This window comes from Artibeus jamaicensis, unplaced genomic scaffold, assembly GCF_021234435.1.
Source record: "Artibeus jamaicensis isolate MK-2021 breed Jamaican fruit bat unplaced genomic scaffold, CSHL_Jam_final contig_525, whole genome shotgun sequence".
Taxonomy (NCBI): domain Eukaryota; kingdom Metazoa; phylum Chordata; class Mammalia; order Chiroptera; family Phyllostomidae; genus Artibeus; species Artibeus jamaicensis.
In genome coordinates, this window is record NW_026521874.1 from 12,021,201 (window position 1) to 12,043,542 (window position 22,342).

At 41.5% G+C, this 22,342-nt stretch overlaps 1 protein-coding gene and 1 pseudogene across 3 annotated transcripts in view; one reads left to right on the plus strand and one right to left on the minus strand.

Annotated features, from left to right (window-relative positions):
• Positions 1-631: 631 nt before the first annotated feature.
• The window catches only part of CORO1C (coronin 1C), a 75,028-nt gene continuing 53,317 nt past the window's right edge, over positions 632-22,342 (plus strand). Inside the window, exon 1 of one of the 3 annotated variants that reach the window (XM_037156161.2) lies at positions 632-737. The gene's annotated coding sequence lies outside the window, so the exon portion shown is untranslated. The other 2 variants (XM_037156162.2, XM_037156163.2) reach the window with 2 other exon arrangements.
• LOC119057499 (uncharacterized) lies at positions 21,853-22,013 on the minus strand (annotated as a pseudogene).

The following is a 22,342-nucleotide window of genomic DNA, read 5'->3' on the forward strand; positions in this document are numbered from 1 at the left end:
TTGGTATTTTAGAAGGGGACTCTGGCTATTATTAAGACAATTTTACGCTAACGATCAGGAAATTTGGACTTGTAGAGGTGAAAGAAACTGCCCCCAGGACACAGTCTGACAGCAGCAGAGCTGGCGCTCAATCCCGGTGCCCAGACTTTCAGGCTGGGGCAGTCTAATTATTAAGCAAAAGACTGAGGGACTTTGACCAGGAAAAGGAAGGGAGGGACCGTGCATTCTTCACTTCCTCACCTGCGAAATGGGGTCAAGACAGGCCCTCCTTTCAGGGGCGGGGGATATATGGGAGTGGCCCAGCTCAGGTTCAGCCACCCTGTACTAGGAATACAACAATGGAAAGTGGGGGTAGAGCCAGAGTAACTGGAGTCCCCAGAGGCGGCGGTGGGAAGGGATACAGGGAGCAAAGGAGGAGCTTAGGCCGCCAGAGGCGGGGATTCGAGAACTTGGGGCGGAGTTTGGCGTTCTAAGCATTTAGATTGGAAGTGGGCGGGGCTTGCAAGTTGGGTGCTTAGTCTATGGGCGGGTCTTCTAGAATTTGCTTCGGAGTTTTGTGGTGCCGATAGGTCGGTTCTGAAGCAATGGGCGGGGACCCCAGCTCCGGGAGCCTGGAGGCTGGCTGAGGGGTTGGTTGGGTTAGTGGGCGGGGCTCAGTGGACCTGATGTTCCGGTTTTTAAAGAGCTCTGGAGGAATCTTCGAAGAGCCCCGCATGTGGCCCTGCAAAGCCAAGCAGGTCAGTGGGCGGGGCTCTAAGACCGCCGCTCCCGGTTAGGAGGAGCAGTGGGCGTGGCCCTCCGGCCTCCTAGCTGATTAGCGGGCGGTAAGTGCGCCTGGGCCGGGCCTTCCTCTGCGGCCCTCCTGCATCCCTCAGAGCGACCAGAGGGGGCGTTAGAGAGAGTGAGGCGTGGATCGCCGGGTGGGATCAGCACTTTCCTGCCGGAAGTGGGCGTGGCGCGCCTCAGCCCGACGGTTCTGGTTGGGCGCGGTGCGGCGCGGGGTGGAGCCTGCGTGTGGCGGTGGGGGCGGGGGCGGCTGCCCACGCCCCTCCCCCGCGCCGCTCTCAGTGCCAGGCGGGAGGCGACAGCGGTTGGAGGCTTCGTCGGGATTTGCAGCGGGGACTTTGGCGGCGGCGCCTGAGGCACCTCGGCCCTGGTGAGCAGCGCGCGCCTGGCGGGGCCGCTTGGGAGCGAGCCGGGCGGGCGGACCTGTCCTCTCAGCAAGTGCTGGCGCCAGCTGACAGGAACCGGCGGGGCTGCGGGCAGGGCCGGGTGTAGGGGAGTGGACTGGGTGGCTGCACGGGGTGCGGGTCCTTGGACCCGGGGCTCACCCTGGGCGGTGTGCGGGGGTTTGGGGTCAGGGCTGCTGCCGGAGGCTCGGGGCCTGGGTGAGGAGAGAGTTGGGGACAGAAGCGCCTGGCTGGGGGAGAGTGAACCCGGGTCCCTTTTGGAGGGGAGATTGCCCAAGGGAGGCTTTTAGGGGTTCGGAAACCTTCCTGCCGCGTGAGGAGCTGCGGACTGAGTGCGGTCTGTGCTGGCCGAGGAAGGTTTTTAGGGGTCCGGGACCTGTCTGATTGGGTGGGGTTTTGGATGGGGAGGGGCTGCTAGAGGCTAGGGCGTAGAGTCACGGGGCGTCAGACCTGGGGACGGAGTTGGAGGGGCTCTTGGGAGCAAGTGGGTGGGGGTGGGCAGCGTTCGGGTTCATGTGTGGCGGGGGCGAGCTGGGCCCTGCGTAGGAGGGGTGAGGGTGACTCTGGCCCGGGGGGTTGCCTAGCTTTGGGTGCGAGGCTGGCTCCGGGCCCTGAAGATCTGGGTTAGGGGTCAGAAAGGGCGGAACAGGGCCAGAGCTAGAGTAATGTGGGTGGGGGCGGTTTGGGAAGGGGATGAGCCCGGCGTTGGGAGCGGAGGGCTGGGACTGGAGGGGGTGGTGGTGGGGAAGGGCGGTCGGGAGAGGAAGAATGAAGCAGGAATGCTGCAGGGTCGGGGGGCCTGGAGTGTCTGGGTGACCTGGGTGATTCAGAGATGTGCTCCCCTAATAGCGAAGCAGCTGGCGAGGGACGCAGTAAAAAGGAGCAAGGTGCAGGTGGGGCTTCCCTGCGCTTAAATGACTGAGGATGAGGTCAGATGTTGAGGGTGGAAATGCAGGAACCGAGCTCTCCCGCCGGTCGACACAGGCGCACACACATCAGCTCTCCCTGTCTTAAACGATTTGAACGTGTTGGGGGAAGTGGCAGGCTGCGGGAGAGCTGAGAAGAAAGGGGCTTCCTCTTGGAGAGAGGCGCTGGCCCTGCCGTCCTTTTTTGGGAGTGTTCAAAGGGTTTTGATCGCTGGAAAAGGAAACGTAAGCTTTACTGCATGGTGGTTTAGAAACACATCCTATATTTGGCCTTAATGTAGGCTGCCCTTGTTTTGTGGTGTCTGAAGCCCTTGCTCTACATGTTGCAAACGTGGGATTTGGTGTGAGAGGCAAATTACAAGTTGTTCATCTCTCTCAGGATAGCAAGATACAAAGGCCTTGCTTACCTATAAGACATTTGAAAAGAATTTAACACAGTGTGTGTTTTTAAACTGGTACTGGGTGGCGAATATATTTACTTTTGGAAATAGTTATCACGAAATACTAGGGCTCTCCTACCGGAGCCTTCTTGCCTGGGATTACATTCTAAAACCGTACTTGTAGGGCTCTTAGTCACTCTATATAATAATGAATTTCATTGTCCTCCTCTGGCAAAACTCTCTCCTGACACCAGGGCATGCTAGAATAGTCAGAGACATGATTAAGTATAAGCAGTTGTTTTGTACCGTCTGTTCAATTGTGAAGGCAGAGAGATGGGTGTATGTATTTTGGACTTGATTCTGTATATTTCAGAAAACGAATTTAAGGAAACTAATGTTTTTGGCTTGGAGATACATTTCAGAGTTGCAGTTTTTGGATATGAAACCTAATAGTAACCTTTAGGTCTGAGAGGTTGCATAAATAAATAGAGGTAAAAAAAGTCAAATAAAACTGGAAATTGTGTTGTGTGTTAGGTCTTGAGGACAATGTTTTGTGGTAGGTAATAGTAGTCAGGTGTACTGAGGAATGAACAAAGATTGGTATAAAGGTCGGATACACACCTTTATGACAAATCTGGAACGTGCCCTGTCTCTATTTGTTTTTGATTATTTGTGGAAGGTAATTAAGTCTGATGAATTTTAATAGATACATACCAATGAGATATCATTGCACACAGTATTGAATTTCCCTTTTTTAATTTTTAAAAAAGATTTTATTTATTTTTAGAGAGGGGATAGAAGGAAGAAAGAGAGAGAAACATTGTTCTGTTGCTTCCCACCCCCTCCAACGGGGGGTCTGGCCCACAATCCAGGCATGTGCCCTGACTGGGAATCAAACCTGTGACCCTGTGGTTTGTAGTATGACGTCCAATCCACTGAGCCACACCAGTCCGGGCAAATTTTCCTTTAAATTTTATTTTTTAATTTATTAACTTTAGAGAGAGAGAAAGATTGACTTTTGTCCACTTATTTATGCATTCATTGGTTGACTGTTGTATGTTCCCTGACTTGAGATGAAACCTGCAATTTTGGTGTATTGGGATGACACTCTAAACAACTGAGCTATGTGGCCAGGACCAGTATTGAAATTTTTGTTACTTTGCCTGTAGATTGTGCTAACCAGCATCTATGTCTATTACTTTATATATAGATTAGGATTAGATTTAGGATTGAGATGTAGCACTTTTTAAACACTGTTGGATTTTTTTCTTAGGTAAGTTTTACACTTAATACATCTATACCCTTGGAGATCCACGCCAACCAGGAGAAGGAGGATCACTCTCTTGTCTATGAAATAGAATGTTCCAGGGGATAAACTATTAGTTTTTAGCTACATGATGGAGAATGGAAGATTCAGTTCTTTATGTAATGGCAAATTATTTCTTAATACTTTGATTCACCACAAACTGGTGCTCTGGAAATATTATTACTAACTGGACTGTTTTATCTTTGACTTCTTTTTCAGAGGTGGAAAAGTAATAAATTGAGTGCCAGCTTCATATTTGGGGTACAGATCTGTGTGTGTGTTTTCTATTTGATGAGTTCCCTGTGTTGTTTTGAATTATGAACTCTTTTCTGACACTTATGTGACTTTTAAAACTTAGGATGCCTTTTCTGTATTAAAACATGGGAATCGTCATGAATATTTCAGTATGACCTAGTACCTAGAATGTTAAGTAACAGAATCTCCCTGGGTTTTCATTGCCCTGGTTCAGATCCTTTAAAGTGAGTGAACAAGATTATATACTCCTTTTTGAGACCTTATTTTGTATTTTAATAGTGTATAATGGAGTCTTTTTTGTTTTTTAATTTTTTAAAAGATTTTTGTTTATTTTTAAAGAGAGGGTAAGGGAGGGAGAAAGGAAGGGAGAGAAACCTCAATGTGAGAGGGAAACATCAATTGGTCGCCTCTCATATGTGCCCTGACCAGGGACTGAACCTGCATCCTAGGTATGTTCCTGGACTGGAAATTGAACCTGTGATCTTTTGCTTTGTGAGAGGGTGCTCAACCAACTGAGCCACAGCATTCAGGGCTCTTTTTTGTTTTATAACCACTTTATTGAGTTATAATTCACATGCCATACAATTCACTCATTTGAAGTGTACAGTTCATTGGTTTTTAGTCCACTCACAGAGTTGTGCAGTCATCACTACAGTTGTAGAATATTTTTATCAGCCCCCAAGGAAAACCCACACCCATTAGCAATCTCTTCTGCCTCATTCTCCTGCCTCCCCTGCCCTAGGCAACCACTAATCTACTTTTTGTCTCTGGATTTGCTGATTTGGGACATTTCATGTAAGTGGAATCACACAGTAAGGGGTCTTTTGTATCTGTCTTTTATTAAGCATAATGTTTTCAAGGTTTATATATGTTGTAGCATGTATCTGTACTTCATTCTTTTTTTTTATGATTGAATAATATTACATTGTATGGATACATGTAATGTTTTGTTTATCCATTCATCAGTCAATCAACATTGAATGTTTCCCCTTATTGGCCATGAGGAGTAATGTTGCTGTGAACATACATGTACAAGTTTCTGTATGGACATATATTTTCATTTCTCTTGGGAATTGCTAGGTCTTACTGGTAACTCTGTGTATAGCTGTTAAAGGAACTGCCAGATTGTTTTCTAAATCAGCTATACCATTTTACAATCCCACCAGCTGTGTATAAGGGTTCAGTTTTTCCACATCCTTGTCAACACTTGTTATTCTCTGACTTTTTGATTTTGGCCATCCTTGTGGGTGTGAAGTAATATCTCATTGTGGTTTTGATTTGCATTTCACTGATGACTAATGATGTATTTAGCATCTTATGTGATTAGCGGACAACTGTATATTTTCTTTGGAGATATGTCTGTTCAAATGTTTTGCCCATTTTAAAATTGGGTTATTTTTCTATCGTTAAGTTATGAGTTATAGTCTAGAAACAAGTACCTTATCAGATATATAATTTGCAAAAATTGCCTCCAAAAGAAAGTTGTCTTTTCACTTTCTTTTTTTTAATCCTCTCTGGAGGACATGCTTATTGATTTTAGGGAGAATGGAAGGAAGGGAAAGATGGAGAAAAAGAGGGAGGGAAACATTGATGCTGGAGAGAAATATTGATCGGTTGCCTCTCGTGTATGCCCCAACCAAGGACCAAACCTGCAACCTAGGCATGTGCCCTGACCAGGAATCGAACCTGCAAACCTTCAGTTTATGGGATGACGTTGCAACCAACTGAGCCACACCTGCCGGGGGGCTTTTCTTTCTCTTTTCCTTTTCTTTCCTGTCCTCCCTCCCTCCTTTCCTCCCTTCCCTCTTTCCTTCAGATTTTATGTATTTACTTTTAGAGAGAGAAGGGAGAGAGAAGGAGGGAGAGAAACATTGATGTGTGAGAGAGATGTTGACTGGTTGCCTCTTACATGCCCCAACTGGGGACCTGGACCGCAACCCAGGTATGTGCCCTCACTGGGAATTGAAACAGTGACCTTTTGGTTCTCAGGCCTGTACTCAGTCCACTGAGCCACACCAGCCAGGGCTCATTTTCTTGATGGTGTCACTGAAGCACAAAAGTTTTTAATTCTGGTGAAGTCCAATTTATGCATAACGGAGTCAAAATGGATAATAATGGAGTTAGAAATTATTTAGACCTTAAATCACATTCTAATCAATATTTTGATTATATAAATTAAAAGCCAAAGGTGAAGGGCTAGGAAAACATTTGAGTTAGTCCAACAGCAAAAAAGGGTACATCAGGGAACAATGTCATTTTGCTGTTTAAATCCTCTGATTGTCTCCTAGCCCTGTGTCTGTGGTTAAAGTTCAGGCTTGTTAATGTGGCTGAGGGTCAAGGTGTCTCTCATTTCAGGCTGCCTTATCTCTCACTACTGCCCTTATATATCTGCCCCACAACATCCCAGCCTTCAGATCTTCTTGTGATGTGATTACTCTTCTGCCCCCTTTTCCACTTGCCGTATCCCATTTGCCCTTTGGGATCCTCCGTGAAACCTTACTCGTTCTCTCGGGCAGACATTGTTCCCGCTCTGATGCGTCATCTGTTCATTACTCCTGTCTGCTAGAAGAACTGGACTTGACCTTGACTTTACAGTCTGAAAGATGCCTTCTCACCCAAGGTGGAATGCAAGAGAGAAATTGACATGGAAGGCAAACCAGGTTTTCTTGATCACAGCTTGGTCTTCAGTGCCTACTGGGTATTTGCTGAATGAATGATTATTGATGTTAACTGGAAAAATCCTGAGGTCGGTGGCTTTCTCTGATTCTTATTCATGGTTTTGTTGCCTGTGTTAGAATAACATGAAGGGCAGAAGTAATTCTCCTCTGCCTTTAGGGCATCCAAGTCTAGCTCTTACCAAAAAATTGCTCGAATTTTAAAACCAGTCTTTGAAATGTTTTCTGGAGGGCAGAACATTATCATCCAGGTTCTTCCCTCTAATGCACAGTAATGACTGGCCCACAGTGTTAGTAGGGCAGGTGGCCAGGGAGCACTTGGAATTTGGTACATTTAGCTTTTGCAAATGCAGCAGGTCAGCTCTGGTGGTAATAGGTCGCCAGTGCGGGAACTACCCCTACATTGGCCTCGTAAAGGGTGTAAGCTGGGTTGTAAGGACACATTCTTTCCTTTCATTCTTTTGTGTGTGCTCTCCTGCTTCTCTCAGAGCATCTAACTCAGGGGTGTCAAACTGATTTTCACCGGGGACCATGTCAGCCTTGCGGTTGCCTTCCAAGGGTCAAAATAATTTTAGGGACTGTTTAAATGTAACTTACTCCTCAACTGTTAAGGAGTTAAAATTACATTTGGCCCTTGGAAGGGCAACTGCCAGGCTGATGTGGCACCCGGTGGAAATGAGTTTGACGCCCCTGATCTAACTCAAGTGGTAGTCTAGTTATATTCTGTGTTGTTATGTTCACTTTTACTACTTTAATTAAAAACGCTTAATTTCTTCCTGAGAATTAGAAGAAACTCATTGGCCATTTGGGATACATTTTCGGCTTTGGGTTCATTGACGTGGTTGGGTGGTGGCAAGGTATAAAGAAGAGAAGAAAAACACCTTGTGTCATTTCTAGCTGTAAGAGAGTTTTGTATTTAGAAAATCGGAGGCAAGGAAGGGCACAGGCTTTCAGGGCCAGACTGAGCTGGATTTCACCCTTGACTCCATTTCTTAGTTAACCGTGATGTCACCCACCCAGCCTCAGTTTCCTGTCAGATGGCCATGCTAATGACTGCCTTGATGGGTTATTGTCAACCTTAAATGAGAAAATGTAGGTAAAGTGCTTAGTAATGAGTAGCATGAGATAAATTTGTGTTCCCTCGCCCTTCACTCTTACTTGTCTGCTAATGAATGGAACTGCAGAGAATGTAGTAGAGTAGGTTTTATTTCTGATGCTAAGCTATTCATGAATGGCTTCCCACTCCCACCTCAGCATTTAGACTTTGAATCAAAGAATCACTGAAGAGGGAAAAAGAGTGTCTAATTTTAGGATAGGAAGGTGGTAAAAATGAAGTAGTATTTTGCCATCTATCTGAATTGGAAATGCCTGTGCAGACAAGCTTTTCTTACTTATCCTTATTCTTGTGTTCAGTCTGTGTTTATGTATTTATCTGTTAAGGAAAAAGGGTTAGTTCCTGGCAAATGATGCATGTTAGGGTTTGAGAGATTGAACTGCAGACTTTGAGATACTCATCTGGTTATAATGCGGATGGCAGCATTGTGATAAAGCGTGACACTCTGTGTGGGAAAAGAGCCACAGTAGTTTCATGGGATGTTAAATTGGGCCTATCATTTGAATCTTATATTAGTAACAAAAGCGGGTCCTTCTGTTTGCCACAGTAAAGAGAAATGAAATCAGATGGATGCATAGGCCAGAGAAAGAGAAACTGGAATATAAGTGGGAGTAGGAGGCTTGTATTTCGTATGAAGAAGGGAGTAACTTCACAGTATTACATATTTATTTTTCCCCTTTGTTCATGCACTGATACACATTTAAAAATATGAATAATGGATTATATTTTAATACCAGTGTCTCAAACACCTTGTAAAAAATTATAATTTAGGGGGATTTGGAAGATTTACTTCTCAGGTCCAGAGGTTCTCTCGTTCTTGAAAGTCTCCGAGGATCAGCTGTAGACCTTTATGAATACAGCTGCCTGGACTGCAGCTCGCTCGGGACCCTGAGTCACAGCCAGGGTGGGAAGTACCCATCTGATCTTCCAGATGCGGGAAGTGTGGTCGCAGGAGCTTTGAGAGACTTGCCTAAGATCAGGAACTTAACTGTCCCCTTCCTTCCTCCCTCCACCTGTTTCTATGAGAAGCATGAATTTGTTTTTATAATTGGTCGGGCAGGTTTATAGTATAGTGTGGATTTGAAAACCCCTTTTTTTTTTTACAGTGTGAACCTGATATTTAGTTCTGACATAATGCAGCAGTCCCCTCTTAACCTTCCACTGTTGTCTTTTGCCAGACCTACAGCGTGAGCCTACTCCCAGTTTCTTCAGTTCCTTATCACAGTGTTTTCGTTTTCCTCATCTTTTCACCTTTTTGCACATGTGTGAAACTGCTAAGCGTGGTCCACATTTTCAGAAGGTTTTTTAGATGCAATTTTGGGGAAACTTAAGTACGTGGAATCTGTCGCATAAGCCTTTGGTGTACCTGATTTTCTAGTTTTAATATGAAATTCCTTGACAGTGTTTTATTTGTCCATTTTTATTTCTTCAATCTTATAACCTATTCATGGTTATAGGGACTTACCTCAAATGTTTCAAAGACCAGTTAATATTGCAAAGAAGCCGCAGCATCAGGTTTTCCCTGAATAATTGGCACCATTAGGCCGTTTACATATGCAAATGCTAAGTCTGACAGGAACAACATGTCCAGCACTAAACCACACAGATTGTAAAGGTAAAATGCAAACCGCTTGGGGTTAGTAGAAGGTGATCATTGCCCCACAGTGTGGTCATTCTGTCCCTGTGGCACCACGCCACACTGGGAATCTAGGCACTTCTGGAGAGGGGCCTTTTTGACCCACTGTGGAATCAGATGTGTGCCCACACGTCCTGACACCTGCTGAGGCCTTTATCCTGGATGAATAGAGCCGTGCTTTTTTCAGCTTCGTGAAACGCCGTGACACGCTTGGGAAAGGGAGTGTTGGGAGGGTGAAACCTTTGGGGTGTATTTTCTGCTGGCATTGTAGGGGTTCTTCACAAAGTTCACAAGCACCCCCTCCGTAAGACAAATGTTTAATTACCATTATTTGCGTACTTCACTTGAAAGATACTTAAATTCCTTTTCATAATGGTCAAGCATTCTTTTCTAGTTAAAGATTCTAATTCCTTTCATTCTTAGGAACTTAAAGAGTCGAGGCTGATTTATTAATACAAAAACTCAAATGTGGTCTGAGTGGTGACTGGGAGACACGTATACACTGGAGCCATCATCTCCATTAAGCAGAAGGATTTATTAGGAGACTAGTCACTTTACAAGCTCGGTGGTAAATTAATTTTGTGGTTAGTAGTGTCTTTAGTTTAACATTGTCATCTTAGTTTTTCTTGGCAAGCAAGCGAGCGGCTGGAGCCAACGTGTGCTGGCCACAGCTCTTTAGGGGTGATAATAAGATGCGTGTTGTCTGTTTTAGAAATAGAGTAATTTTCCTTAGGCTCTGTCTCTTATGTGGGCTACTGTTGCTTTACAGTGCTACTATAGAAGATAAATGGGAAGTTTGGTGGGGATTTTTTTTTTAACCCTAACACTTCCAGTTTGATCTTATGCAAGGTAGAGATATCTTGGACGTTCTGGGCTGAGTGATGTTGTCAGGTGGAACAAAGGATGCATCTTACCGATGAAGGATAGTTGTGGACCACGTGGTTTTCTGAAAGTGAACGGTTGGCGAGCCCAGATGTAGTTTCTGTTTTAGAGGCAGTGTGTATATTCAGTCCCCAACCCACGACTGGGTTATGTTCCAAAGAGTAACTCAGTTATTTGGAATGCAGATAGCATTTTTTGGTGTAGATTCAGTATTACAAGTGGTGGGTAAGTTCTCAGCCTACACTGAAGAATGAGGAAACCTGTTCAATTCACAGCACAGCTTTTGAGACTGTTGATGGTGATAATGGGATTCTGGAGCTGGGAGTCCATGAAATGGAAGTAAGGATTCACATCCTAGCTGCCTGTTCCAGGCTGTGTGACATCCAGCAGCCTCATGCCACAGCAGTCCTCCAAGTTCTTCGTCCTCTCTCTTCATTTGAAGCTTCCACTCCCCTGGTTAGTCTGATCTCCTTTAAATAGTAGTAGCAAAGTAAATGGCTAAAATTTATTTCCACGAATATGTTCCTGGACGGCCACGGTTGTTGCTAAACCATCACTGTTACTCAGTGTTAAGATAACTACAGGCCTTACTTATGTTCACTCACTCACATTCCTTAACCCTTGTAGGGGTACAAAATTAATATATTTAAAAGGGAGGCTCCTTATTGGTGGACAGATTGTCTTAGTGACATTTTGGCATTCAGTCAGTATGGTGCGGTTTCCAGGGGAGAGCTGAGCAGAGGCACGTGGGGTCAGGCAGAGCCCAAGTGAAGAGGCTAGCCCTGGCACCTGAAATTAAGAAGAAGCCCTGCCTGCTTAGAAAGGTCCTTCCTGTTACCTCTAAAACAGTGAATCTGCCACATTTGTCCCCCAGATACTCATGACCCTTTTTCCCCCCCTCTTGCCATTTAGGAATCAAAGCTGGAAAGGCTCTTAGGTTTTAGCAAAGCAGCTTGGTTTCTGTGACCCTTGAGAAGTGGATCAGGGCAGGCTGAAGGTTGTAATTTGAGGCAGTTGCTACCAACTGGCCAGAGCTAGGTGCTGATCTCCAGCTGTATTTCTGTTTCTTTGTAAACTCTTACCAAGAAGCCCCTTCTTGTGCAGACAGTGGGAAATAATTGACATCTTCTTTTGGTTATTGCCTTTCTGAAGGGTTTGGACTACCTGGTTTCCAAGAACTCTGCTCATTCAAACACTTTATGATGCTGAGTGGAATAAGGATTGGGACCTGCTTTTTCTGGTACAATTAAGAAAAAGGTCTTCACAAAGTGTTAATGACAAGCTTAATGTTTTTGATTTACTTTAAAAATGTGCAAGAGTTAAAAAAATAGACTACAAACTTCTGCTAACCCTCAAGTATATGATTCTTTGTGCTGAGTTCTGTTTGGGGACTGAGCTCTGGGAGTTAAGAGGACAGGGCATTGGAGGGTCAGTATTTGTGGGAAATTAACAGTGAGGCCCTGCCTGTGGGTGAGCAAAATAGCACCAGGTCGACTCAAAACAGGTATAATTGGGGAAGAGTGGTATCAGATAGGTGGGAGGGCCCAGACTGTGGAAAGTCATGATAATGGAGTATACATTTGTATCATATATTTGAGTCAAATGTAAATATAGTATAGACATGGTATATGCAAATGTAATTTGTAGGTGTCACTCCTGTTAATGATTTCTATGCTAATACTAATTACATCTTGGGTTCTATGAGTAGAAATTAAAAAGTAAATATAAATATGGAGTTATTATTTTTCTAGTTTGTGAAAGTGAACTTCCTGAAAGGAAGCAAATACCTTACATTTTCTGTGCTTCCATTTCCCGGTGCTCAGTGAATGTTAGTTGAATAATTGAATTTCAGTTTTACATGATACACTTGTGTTAGGGGTTGTCAGCCTTCCCATTTTCCCAGAAGATGGAACGAATAAAGATGAAGTTTTCTATGGTGTAGGCCTGCTAATTGTAAACATTTGCTTTATTAAATTATCTTATGATAAGCTAACCTTATAATTTTCATTATAAATAAATGTTAGCAAAGTGTGTGTATATACATTTCTTTTTTTGAAATGATTTTATTCATTTATTTTTAGAGAGAGGAGAAGGGAAGGGAAGGAGAGAGGGAGAGAAACATCAGTGTGTAGTTGCCTCTCACATGCCTCCCACTCGCGACCTGGCCTGCAACCCAGGCATATGCCCTGACTGGGAATCAAACCGCAATCCTTTGGTTCGCAGGCCCACACTCAATCCACTGAGGTACGCCAGCCAGGGCTCTATACATTTCTTTATTGAAACATTTTATTTGCAAAGCAAATCTTGGCATTTTGGTTACTTAAAGCATGAATTCTGGTGAAAAATAGAGTAACACTACATTTTGGTGCTTTCTTGCAAATTTACTTAACTGACTTACTAAATAAATTGAAAATATTGGTAGCATGGGGTTCTTGGGGCTTTGTTTTGTAGTCCGGTTAGTGACTTTGCCTTCAGAAAGAATCCGTGAAGCCACATCCTCAGGGAAGCATGCTTTCATCTTAAAGAGTTTTTGTGAAAACAGATATGGAAAGAACCATAATTTGTATCAGGATGAGGATTTAAAGTTAAGGTAGCCATGTAACGGCGGAGTTTCCCTTTACTGTCTTTGTCTGGTTTCTCATCTTTTAATGCCTTGACTGACTGGTAAGTGTTGTCCTACTTGGTGGTTTGTCCTGACCTGACGGAGGCTCCAGGACCAGCTCCAGAGGAATCAAAGGGTAGGTCTCAGGGCACTTGAGTGGCTCCTGGAGCTTCACGGATTCACTGTGGATTGATTTGACTTGAGAAGTTGGCAGGGACTGAGTAAGTTAAAATATTGCAAATTGTGCACCGTTTCAATTGCTGAATGGTCTCATCATTTAAGATGTCATTTGTGTGATATATTAAACTTTCAAAAATGACAGGCTTTGTTTTAAAATACTTAGTGATTGATGTTGTGATAAGTGATCACACAAAAAATTGTTTCTGTAATAGTGTGTTATTTCTGGCAGTTTTTAAAGATTGCAGAAAGTATTTATTTGGTTGTAACTACATTTTCCCTAGTGAGCTACATTGTTACAATTTTCTGTACTCTGTGGTGGATACTGATATTCTGTGTTTATTTCTTTTCCTCCTTTAGAAGATAGATGTGTACTGATAAGGAAATAGTTTATAATTTTACCAAAAATGATCAGATAGACAAAATGATCTGTTATAAGTTGCAGTAAGATTTTAAGAGGTGCACTTTCCTGTTTCTGTAGGATGTCTGAAAATTTTGGAAACATCGGGAGATTTTTGTTTTGAATCATGTTAGTTTCATTTTCATGCTCCATGTATTTTACCTTCAAGCTTCAGGCATCTTGCTTGGCAAACTTCCTTAATTTTAAAGCTGCAGATCCAGTTGTTAATCTGAAAAGGTACAGTGTGTATTTAAATATTTTTTCCTCCGTTTTTACTCCTTTCAGACATCCTGCTTGTAAAGAGAAGGCTCGTGGGTGCTAATACAAAGTAGAGGTTCTCTGACCTGGTTGTCGATATGTTCCCCAGATACTTCATCATCCCAGTGTCTGTCCCCGCTGACGTTGATGTTTGGGTCGGTATTTGATGATGGTGTGTCTCCTCCAGTGGACTGTAAGCTCCGTGAGAGTAAGGGCCAGGTTTACTTGCTCACCATCGTGTCTCCAGTGTATAGCATAATGCCAGGTACATGGACAAAGCTCAATAAATAATACAATGTTGAATAAATGAACAAGGAATGATTGAGATTAAGGATCTATTCAACATTCACAGATGAGTGCACGTGTTATATGTATAACCCTGTGCTAGTATCTAATTCAGAATTCAGTTCTTAGTGAATTGCGTGTTTTACTGGGGGATGTGGACTGGAGCCCAGTGAAAGAACCATTTCCTATAAGATTTGTATGCTTTAGAATAGATTTGTAGGGCTTTATATTTTAGTTCTCCCATTTTATAGAAGAAACCAAGAACTGTGGAACCAAAATGGTTCAGTGGGTAAATGACTGTGTGTGAGGATTAACTTGTGTGTCTGACATCCAGGTTAGAGTTTTCCTACTGTACTTTACCATTCACTTGAAGCATTGTCAAGAGTGTGTGTGTGTATATATATATATATGTACATATATATATACACACACACACATTTTGTCACAGTTTGCCCACAGTATAGGGTATTAAAAAAGGAAGAGTGAAATTTTTAAAAAAGATTTTATTTATTATTTATTTTTAGAGAGTGGGGAAGGGAGGGAGAAAGAGAGGGAGAGAAACATCAGTGTGAGAGAGAAACACCAGTTGGTTGTAACTGTACACACCCCAGCTGGGCACTGAACCCACAGCCTGGGCATGTGCCCTGACCTCTGGGTATCAACCTGGCAACCTACCACTTGGGGGGCGATGACCCCCAACCAACTGAGCCACACCAGTCAGGACAAGACTGAAATTCTTCAGTTGAAGGCGATTACTTTGTATTTTGATTTTGTTAATTTTGCCTGTGACCAGCCTTATGAGCATCTTCATAAAAATGCCTTAAAACAGCAACAACAAAAAGATCTTGGAGTCACAGGTAATTTCATATCAGACTTGCCAAAAAATTACTAAAATTTTATTCCAAGAGAAACTCCCGCCTGACCAAGTAGTGGAAACAGACTTAGCAAGTTTGGTCCTACACAGTGTGCCTTTTAGCAGTTGTTGGTAGGAAAAAGAGATCATCCGCATAGGGAGTATTTTGAAACACATTCATCATTAATTTTTAAGTGAGATTACAGTGTCAGCCATGTCTGTAAAAGTTCTGCATTTGGTATGAGAACTCTTGGGATTAATTTGGCTCTTTGAAGAGAGAGGCAGAGAGTTCAGCTTCTTGAGTCAAGTCTCTTGTGGGGCACTTAGGGAGATGGCTGCGGCCTCAGACAAATTTCTGCAGTTCCACGGGGTTCTCTGGGCAGATAGTGCCCGCCTCTGCCTCTGCCTCCGCCTCCGCCTCCTCGATGGAGATTTCTTCAGTCCTTCTTGAAGCTCCTGGGGTGGGTGGAGATTGTTGTGTTTATAAAGGTGCTGGTGACAAGCAGAAAATAGGGCGAGGTGGGGGATCGGAGACACATCACCCTTGTACGATATCTTGGGGGAGATGTGTTCTTATTTTGATAGTGAAATAAAAATGTGTATTTCTGTCATTGAAGACCCAGAGGTGGCCCCTAAAACCTTATAATCTCATGTTTTAGTAACTGCAAAATTTCTGTAGTGTCATTCCTACTGAAGTGTGTTCCAGGCCCCATTAGGGCGTGTTTTAGTGATGAAGGGTCTCTCTGTCATACAAATGGGAGCTAATTTGGAGATTTCTGTTTTTGTATTTAGGATGTTTATGTTGCTGTTTTGTTGATCATATGCTCATTTCAGTTTTTGAAAATGTCAGCTACATTGAGATGCACTTGACATAAAATGTAAGATATTTAAAGTGTTTATTGTGGTGATTGGATTTTTGTGCACATCTCATTTCTTGTCAGACTTCATTTTTGGCTGTCATTTTCATAGTTTCATATTCTATTGTAAATCATCAGTGTTTGTGCAGACATTAGGTGGTCCCCAGCTTTTCTTTGTAACAAATTTCTAAAGTAAGTACAAAATTATAAAAAGGAAAATTTGGAGCTCTCAGAAAGCTTTATAAACCTCTTCATTATATCTTGCCTTTTAGAAACTGCCATTGTTACATATATATGTAATTTCCAGAACTTTCTGCGTGTCCTTTCATGCTGTTCTTTTGGATGGTTGAGCACATGGGCCTCTGGCTTCAACCTAGAGGTTTCGGTTAGGAGTAAAGACGTGGCCTACCCACGGCTCTCTGTTGTCTGTCTCAGTGTATTCGGATGCTGCAGCCAGCCTCTGTATTTGGTTTTTCCATGTCAAGTCATGTTTACAAAGTGAGCAAAATGCAATTTCATATTTAAAAATTGCACGAGCAGGCCAAGTGTGGAACTCAGTTGAGGCAGCACGCCCATGAACAAGCTCTGAATGGCACTCTGGGCTGATGTGGGGAAGCCAGATGCTCTGTATGACTGGGAGCCTGTCATGACAAGCTGTGGAAAGTTCAGGGGGCGGAGAGTTTGAACTGCCCTCTACTTTGTGGTTTGAGGTCATTGTGTCTCTCTCTCAGATGTCCTTTATCTTTGGGCGAGTCACAGAATGTCTCTGGGCTGAAAATGAAGGGCCTGGAATTGACAAGTTTTGGAAGCCTCTTACTCCAGGCTTCTGGGAGGGCTGAGCCTGGATACGCTTTGGTAGATCTTGCATTTTCTTGTCTTTTTGTTCCTAGAAACATTTAAAAAATAATATTTGGTTATTAAGTTAAAACAGATCATTTATGATTGATATGCCTCATTTTTGGCATCATACCTATTACTCGGATAAATAATGGAGTGTTACTATTTGGAAGGCTATGTTTTTTCCCCTTTATTCTTTTTTTTCTTAACTTGTCTCCTCCCCGCCACCCCTTATTCTTACCATTCTTGGTGTCATGATAAATTGAACCAACATCTAGGCTTTCAGTCAGTTATCTTAAGCGGTCAGCCCTTTTTCTAGAAAAAAATCATTTTCCCCCTAATGCCTCAAAGTCATCAGTGTGGAGTACAAATCCTTTTCTGCCATAGCTGCCATGAACGAGGTCTGTTGTATGTCTGACTTTTCTGCTATTTTTAAAAAATATTTTATTCATTTATTTTTAGAGAGAGGAGAGGGAGAAAGAGAGGAAGAGAAACACTGATATGAGAGAGAAACATCGATTGGTTGCCTCTCGCATACGCCCCAACCAGAAGTGGGTCACAGCCCAGGCCTGTGCCCTGACCAGAATCTAATTGGCAGCGTTTGGTTTTGTGGGATAATGTTCAACCAACCGAACCATGCTGGTCAGGGCTGTGCTATGTTTTATACCAAATACTGTACTGTGGTCTTTTTTCTTCTTCTTCTTCTTCTTTTTTTTTTTTTTTAGATTTTTATTGATTAATTGGAGAGAGAGAGAGAGAGAATCAATTTGTTGTTCCACTTATTTATGCATTCATTGGTTGCTTCTTGTATGTGCCCTCACTGGGGATCAAACCTGCATCCTTGCAGTATCAGGGTGACACTACTCAACTGAGCTACCTGGCCAGGGCTCTTTTTCTTTTTAAAATAACTTCTGTTAAAGTAGGTAAATTAGGAATTTTTTTTCTTGGGATGTCTCATATATGAATCTGTTAATTAAGGAAATACATACAGTGAAAAATGATTTGTTAAGCTGAACTCTTCGAGTCTGGTAGGTTTTGTTTAAGAAAATTCAAAAAAAAGTTCAGCCAACTCATATCCAGAAATGACGAATATTGAATTTTTGTGTTTAATCATAGCACCTCCTATATTTGCTTTGGGTGTCTGCTCTTTTGTGAGTGTATGTTGTATGTAGGCTTACATATTACATTTCCAACTTGTTAAAGGAATTTTTCACTTGAGCGATTGCCATTTAAATGTCCTAGCTGAGTTTGGGACATTTGTTGCCTCGTTTGTTATTTTACTTGCCATTTTCTATTAAAGGACTTATCCAAAACTCTTGCACATTAAAAAGTGCCTACCATCAGGGCAGCGACTTAGAGGGAACATTTTCTCTCCCCGTTGGGATATCCTGGAGTCTTCCTGTGGTCCTGGCCAGGGAGCATTCTCAGCCTAGTGAGCGCTGGAGTAATTGATGCTCTGGAATGGTCTCAGCAACTGTGCTGAGCAGGATTTTGCTGCTGGTAGGGGTTTTCCTGCATGTGTTTCTAGCAGGATGTGTTGCTTCCATGTGAACCATAGAAGTACATCTGCTGGGATCTTTAAACAGATAAGTTCTCAATAAACAAGGAAATGTCAAAATTGTGGTCATTTTTTATGAGATTGATGGAAGTAGGCAGAATAGAGAAAATGCAGTAACATTTACTCAGGTGCTTTGAGTGTATTTTATTTGGTGTCATTACAATATAAACACCCTGTCTTGTATACATTTTCCCCCCTCACACCCAGCAAATTTCTTAGGTATGGCCTGTGAAATAAATAAATTTTATGTGTATAACTTGACTTGGCGGTAAGAAACATGCCTTTACAGTCTTCTAACAGTTGAGGATTATCAGTTGAATGTACCTATTTTATTCTGAGAATGATTTCTAGCAAACTTTCCTCTGACACAAGTAAGTCCTTAAACCATAGAGGTAGACCTTATTTTTACAGTTTGTTCTTGGTTGAGATGTTCACCCAACATGTAAAGAAAATTTCAATATTTTTGTCTATAGATGAGTTACTAAGTATCATGAATATGGGTAGTCAGCTTTATATTTTCTTATTTGAAGCCAAAAACAGAAGTATATAATCTACTGAATAGAGACTTGTGTAGGAATATAATTTGATGTAGCTAATATGGAAAAACAGTATGAAAGTTTTTCCCCAAAAAATTAAAAATAGAACTACCATATGATCCAGCAATTCTGCTTCTGGGTATTTATCCGAAGGAAATGAAATCACTGTCTTGAAAAGTTATCTGCACCTGCATGTTCATTGCAGCATTATTTACATATAGCTAAGATATGGAAACAACATAGGTGTGCATTGACAAATGAATGGATAAAGAAAATGCGAGAGATATATAACATAACGTGGTGGAATATTATTTACCCATAAAAAAGATGGAAATCCTGCCATTTGTGTCCACATGGATGGATCTTGGGGGCATTATGCTAAGTGAAATGTGTCAGACAGAGAAGACAAGTACTATATGTATCACTTATACATTGACTCTAAAAATTAAAGGAAAACTGGAACTCATAGAAACAGAACAGATCAGTGGTTGCCGGAGTCAGGTGAGTGGGGGTGGGTGAAATGGGTGTTGGTGGTCAAAATTACAGGCTTAGCATGACAAGATGAATAAGTCCTGAGGATGTAATGTACAGCATGGTGACTATGGAAAAGATAAAATAAAAGAAAAAGATTTATTATGATAGTTGCTGGACAATCAAGACCTAACTCTTAATCCCCTTTCTTTGTCTTTCAGTATCTCCTGGAAAATTGGGCTGGGGAGACAGCTGTCCCTGTTTCTAAAATAGAGGTTTCAGCCAAATTCTAGAGAGTGCATTGCATAGTTGCGCCTGTACTCCCGACCTGTCCTCACACTGTCTTTCAGAGGCATGCCAGTTTTTAGCATCATGAAAACCATTCTAGAATGATGCCACTCTTACTGAAAATATGGGCAGAATGATAAATTGCATGTTGTAAGGCCTAAGATAAGGTTTGTAATTCCCACGTTTTGTGGAACTTACAAACCGTGTTGCATTTTTCTCCTATCTGAAATCAATTTGTTTTGACACTTGTAAACATTCTTTGATTCGTTTAATGAGTGACTTAATTGCTACATCATCTCCTTCTTTAATACTGTTACGATTCTTCAGATTATCCAAATGTGAGGAAGAGGTGCTGTGCGGTTTTAGGAATTTGTACTTGAAAGACATCATGAGTAGGCAAGTTCTCCAAGGTTGAATTCTGTCTGATTAGACATTTAAAATTGTACCCAGTATTTCCTTAGTTTTTCTTTCATTTTTTTAAATATAATTGAGAAATTAATTTATAAAGTGCTTTTGTTGGGGGATACTTGTGTAGTTTAGAACAAGATATTTAATAAAAGAACTAAGTTTGATAGTATGACATTGCAATTTAGCAATTTATAGCTAAACATTTAGAAAATTGGTGAAACACGAATATTATTTTGGCAGCTGTCTTAAGAAGAGAGGAGTTTTTCTATTTGAGATAGTTCCCGTTTTTCCCTTTGTTAGAGGAGACATTTAAGTATAGTGAACGCCATGCTGCCGTGAGAGAACAAGAAATTTTGCAAAGTCTCCTTGAAAATTGATGCTGGTTTTGTTAAGTGAAAATTACACTCTTCGCCCATAATCAGTAGAGAATTTATTTTTCCCCCCTTGGGTAGAGAAACCTGTTCGTGGGCTCTTAAATAATAATTGCTGACATTTATCAGAGTCTATGCTGAGCACTTTGCAGATTAAAAAAGAACCATCTTTATTGAGATATAATTCACATAATCATACAGTTTACCCATTTAAAATATACACTTCAGTGTCTTTTTAGTATATTTGCAAATATGCGCAACTACCATTACAGTCAGTTTTAGAACATTTTTATCACTTTAAAAAGAAACCCTGTGCACGGTAGCCATAACTTTCTATCCCCCCGAACCAGCCCCCTTCTCATGCGAGCACTAATTTACGAGTACTTTCTTTGTAGATTTGCCTGTTCTGGACTTTCATATAAATGTAATCTTAATGTGTAGGGTTTTGTGACTGGCTTCTTTCCCTTTGTGTAATATTTTCAAGGTTAATCCAAGTTGTAGCATGTATTAGGAGTATTAGTACTTCATTCCTTTTTATTGGTAAATAATATTCCATTGTACCTATGTATGACACTTTGTTTTTCTACTCATCTAATGGATATCTAACATGAGTTGTTTCCTTTGGCTCTTATGAGGATGCCACTGTGAACATTGATGTACAAATATTTGTTTGAATACCTGCTTTCCATTCTTAGGGGCATGTTCCTGGAGGTGGAATATCTGGGTCATATGGTAATTCTTTGCATAATCATTTCAGGAACTTCCAGACTGCTTTCCAAAGCAGCAGCACCATCTTACATTCCCACAAGCAGTGTGGTTCTGAGGGTTCTGATTTCTCTGTATTCTCGTTAACATTGATATTTTGACTTTTCAATTCTAGCCATTTTAGTGGGTTTGAAATGGTATTTTATTGTGGTTTTGCTTTGCATTCCTAGTGACTAATGATGTCCAGTATCTTTTCGTGGGTTTATTGGGCATTTGTATATCTTCTCTGGAAGAAAATCAAGTTCTTTGCCCATTTTTAAAATTGGATTATTTGTCTTTCATTATCGAGTTTTAGGGATTCTTTATATATTATAGATAAAGTGCCTTATCAAATACATGATTTGCAAAATTTTTCCCATTCTGTTTCTTTGGATAGTGCCCTTTAAAGCACAAAACTTTTGAATTTTGATGAAGTCCGGTTTACTTACTGTTTATTTTGTTGCTTGTGTTTTTGGTGTCTAATCTAAGAATCCTTTGCCAGATCCAAGATCATGAAGATTTACTTCTATGTCCTCTTCTAAGAGTTTTATGGTTTTTACAGCTCTTAGTAGCTGTGTCTTTGGTGCATTTTGAGTTAATTATTTTCCATGGTGTGAGGTCAGGATCCAACCTCTTCTGCATGTGGCTGTCCAGTGATCCCAGTACTATTTGTTGCAAAGATTATTCTTTCCCCAGTGAATGGTTTGGTACCTTGTTGAAAATCACTTAAGACTAAAGATGTGTGAATTTCTGGATTTTCAATTTTCTTCCACTGATCTATGTGTCAGTTCTTCTGATACCTCACTGTCTTGATTTGCGTTGCTTTGTAGTAAGTTTATAATCAGGAAGTTTGAATCTTCCTAATTGCTAAATAATATTCCAATCCTAATTTGTTCTTTTCTTTCAAGGTTGTTTTGGCTACTTTTGGATGGAAGACATATCAGATATTAAACTCTTAAGAACAGATACTACACTTGATCTTAGCCAAAAGGCCGAGAAGTGATTTGGCTACTTTTGGGTCCCTAGCAATTCATAATAAATTTTATTGGGTTGGCCAAAAAGTTCCTTTAATTTTTTTCCATATGATGGCTCTAGTAATATTTAGTTGTCTTTAACTACATTCGAAACAATTTTGTTAGATTGTATTGTAACAGCTGTCATATCAGTATTCATTTTAAAAACTTACCAAAATTGGTGAACTTTTGTACAGCCATTGTAATTTTGAAGATGGAAGAAAATATGCAACATTTCCAGGATATTATGCTTTATTAAAAATGCATTCAGGTAAAAATGCAAGTGAAATGCAAAAAGATTTGTGTAGTGTATAGAGAAG